Source organism: Amblyraja radiata, chromosome 28 (genome assembly GCF_010909765.2).
Source record: "Amblyraja radiata isolate CabotCenter1 chromosome 28, sAmbRad1.1.pri, whole genome shotgun sequence".
In the NCBI taxonomy this organism is placed as follows: Eukaryota; Metazoa; Chordata; class Chondrichthyes; order Rajiformes; family Rajidae; genus Amblyraja; species Amblyraja radiata.
In genome coordinates this window covers 626,990-631,326 of record NC_045983.1, presented here as the reverse complement: position 1 = coordinate 631,326, position 4,337 = coordinate 626,990, and positions in this window count along the sequence as shown.

The following is a 4,337-nucleotide window of genomic DNA, read 5'->3' as shown; positions in this document are numbered from 1 at the left end:
GTTAGAAATTGTGCGAGACATCTTTAATATGGAGAAATTGACATATTCCTTGAGGGTCAAGGAGAATTCATTTGAGAAGATCTGGGAAAAATGGACTGTTTATTTGAGCCATGACACCAATTAGATAAATGCCGAGCTAGATATGGGAAGATTGCGTTATATAGAACTAGATGGTATGTTTGTATGAATGTTGAATTATCTCCAGATAACTAATCAATGTAATGGTTTTTCTTTTTTTAATTTGGTAAGTGAACCACACGGTCTTATTCCAATTTTTTAAAATTTATTTACTTTTTTTTTTTCTTTTTTTTTTGTCCCCCCCCATCTACTTATTTTTTTAATTTTGATTGCTGTTTTTCTTACTTTGATTTATTTATGGTGATGGTGTTGCACTGTTTTGAAAATATCTCTTAAAAATCAATAAAAATTTAAGTGAAAAAAATAATAATCTCTTCATCAGCGATATGCCACGCACGAACTAGCGCCAGTATGTATACAGAGATGACCTGGCCCGACTGCATTCGGACAGGAGTTGGTCAAACATGGGGGATGTGCTTTCAGTGGATATAGTACTTTTCGCGGGCTGCCTTAAGACCTGGAGACTAAAACTGAGTGTGGCAAAAACCACCACAACGGCCTTTCACCTGAACAAGAAAGCTCAACGCCAGCTAACCGTCACCCTCATGTGTCACCCCTACCCTATAACCCATTTCCTACATACCTTGGGTAACTAGATCGGCAGCTGACCTACAAGCAACTCCTTGAAGCTCTCCGTGCTAAAGTCTCGGTGCGGAACAACCTCCTACGTTGCTTGGCTGGATCGTCATGGGGCGCCAGGATATCTACTCTCTGAACCAGTCTCTTGAACTCGTGTACAGCGCCGCTGAGTACACCGCCCCAGCATGATGCCGCAGCGCTCATACAAGCAAGCTAGACGCCATCCTCAACGACACCACGCGGATCATCACCGGCTGCCTACGTCCTACTCCGGATCTTCTGCCAGTGCTCGCAGGTATCACACCCGCCAAGCTTCGCAGAGAGTACTTCACCCACAGGCTGGTGTGCAAGGCCACATCGGACACCAAACATCCTTTGCACCACCTCGCCCTGGACTCACAGCAACTGGGACCTCAACGCCTGTCATCTCGTCGCCACTTCTCCCATCACGCAGCCACCCTCTGTGGCTCTGGTTTCAACACACTAGGAGCTTGGAGAACCAGCTGGGAACAGACTTCCCGACCTCTTCAATTCACTGTTGCACCGAACACCACAGCCCCACCTGGCTCGGACATGCCCTACAAAGAGTGGGTCGCCCTGAATCGGCTCCGTACAGGGGTCGGCCGGTTCAACACCAACATGCATCGCTGGGAGCTGCGTTCATACTTTTCATACATACAGTACAGTATTCATTTATACACCTGAGGTCAGTGTTCAACTCATTAACAACTTTGATGAATACATTGGTGTCATTCCCATCTGTAGTGCAACTACAAACGTCTCGCCAGGCACACGTAAACAAGCAAATGTGGTGTCGCAAAGTACGCCAAGACCAAGTAGCGTGACCTGGTCCGTGAAGTCTTCATTTTCGAGCAGTAAATAAGCGCTTGAAGAAATTCACTCGCCTCTTCGCCTGCAAAACAGAAACAGATGTCAATAGCTAACTAACATCAACCTAATACAGGTGTCAGAGTTTATAGGGAGAAGGTAGGAGAATGGGGTTACAAAGGAGAGATAGATCAGCCATGATTCAATCAAGGAGTTGACTTGATGGGCCAAACGACCTAATTCTTATCCTATCACTTATGAACCTCAACTAATCAGTTCTTTCAGAATTAAACTAGTAAAATACCAAGGTACAGATGTGAAGATTTGTATTTAATTATCATGTTATAAAGATCTGTATTATAATGTACGAATGGGTGGCAGCGGCTTCAATACTATGGTCCAAATTAATGCACTATTCTATGAGCAAACAAGCAATGTGGATTCCTTGGTGAACTATTGGACAGGAGGTCTAGATTCTAAACAATCCTCTGTCGCAGTCAATCAGAAAATGACAGTGCTTCCATGGTTAGTCTTGGATTCCTTGGTGATGGGTGACGTATCCATTCTTACACTATACAGCAAGCTGAAGGTGGGGAAAGATGAACCTTCATCAGCTGTTTTTTCCTGCTCTCTGTATTCCTAGAAAGGTGTCTCTACATTTAAGAATTTATTTTGGTTAAGATGAGATAACCAAATTTATTGCATTCATTTCGAGATTTGGCTTACACCTTGGCTTATATTCAATGCGCTCTTTCATACTGAAACAGAGAGATTGGGGATATGCATTTGAAAACCGATTCGCGTGAGTACGACATGAGAGTAACTCAAACACCTCATGTCTCGCAGGAGAGGAGGAGTTGCTGGGTGAGGGGAGGGGCACCACGTGCAGACATCGAGGCTGGACAAAGAAACCAGGCCAGGTTTTCTGTGTTGATGCCTGAATCACCCACTCCAAACCGATGTACTATGTATCCTATTTATTAGTTAGTAAGCACATAGAAGCAGGTTTTCCAGAGTTGCCCAGTTCACTGGGGTGGGGGTGGGGTTGGGGGTGGGGGTGGGTGCAAGATAGAGTGTAAAATGTCAGGAAATGAGATTACAACTAGAAAACGAAGAATTGATGGGCAATACACACCTTCCGTGCCACCACCACCTCTTCACTGGGGTCTATCTCCAAAGCATCCTCACATTCCTCGATTGATTCCAAACTAATGGTGTACTTCCTGGGCGCTGGTCTGACAGGAAGATGTCGATGTTTGGAAAGAAAACAGCAGTATAAACGGTAACACAGTAACCCCACCTTCTCAATGAAATGTTATAGATACCGAGGGCTGATAACACAGGGCTTTCACGGAATTTTCTCCAAGGACTTTGAAGCAGCTGCTTTCTGCAGTCAGTGGATTCCTCTACAAGTGGTTTAATGGGGCAGAACATGAAAGGCCATTTCTTGAATTGGAGGAAGCAAGGGTATAGAAACTAGCAAAAATGCCAGGGGAAGAGGAGGAGAAATTATTTTTCACTGTGCAAATTATGGCCTAGGTTCCCTGAAAAATGTGGTAAAAATGACTCAATGATAATATATATATTTTTAAACAATTCAAAGGCGCATGTCAGAGGAAAGGGGGGAGCATTAAGTGGATAAATCGTTCAGTGCTAGTACAAGCAGAATTCTGTAATTCCACATGGTTCGTCAGATTCTATCAAGTAATAGTGGGAACAGAATTGCTGCCTTACAGCGCCAGAGACCCAGGTTCAATCCTGACTGTAGGTGCTGTTTTTGTGGAGTTTGCAACTTCTCCCTGTTACTGCGTAGGTTTCCTCCGGGTATTCTGGTTTCCTCCCACATCCCAAAGACGTAAGGGTTTGTAGACTATTTGGATTGGTTAAAATTGTAATTTGTCCCTCGTGTGTAGGATTGCGCTAGTGTACGGGATGATTGCTGGTAGGCGCAGACTCAGTAGGACGAAGGGCCTGTTTCCACGCTGTATCTCTAAAGTCTAAAGTAACTAACGTGTTTCTTTTAACCACCTTGGAAGAATAAGATGTCATTAGTGCGTCCAAAGACTAATGACATCTTATTTTTCCAAGGTTGCTAAAAGTGATGGGCGAAATGGATGTGCCATTTTATTACCATGTTAGCAAACAAGCACCTACATTCAAAACTCGGTGACTCAATTCAACTACAAGCAATGCTTCCTCTGCAGAACCTCTCCTTAGTTCATCATCTCAAGTTAGCCAGTCTGTGAAACAGAGACAACTGTCTTTTCTTTGGACTTGGATCCAGCAGTTGTTTGACTAATGTACACTTCAAAATTTGCAATGTGCGTTCTGCTGCTCCATTTGATGCGGAATGGTATGGAGCGACTCTAGTGTGTTTTACACCATTCCCTTTCATGAATTGTGCAAACTCTTGTGAACAGAATTGAGGTCCGTTATCAGACACAATTTCCTCTGGAAATCCATCGGACGCAAACAGTCCTCGCAAAATGTCTATTGTTTTGCTGGATGTCATTTTGTTCATTGGAAACATCTCAACCCACTTGGAGTGACTATCAATCACAATGAACAATTGTTGTCCATCTAACTCTGCACCAGGCCACCATAGATAGCTTCTAGTTAGACTCTTTGTTAGACACATTCCCAAATGCTGATCAGGAGGATCTCATAGCAATTTTACTCCGTATCTTTCAGGGATTACAACTCTCGCTTCCCACATGACACACCCTTTGTCTACTGAGAGTTCATTACTACGTACAAAAAAATGGTTTCAGTTCTGCCTCTGAATCCGGCAA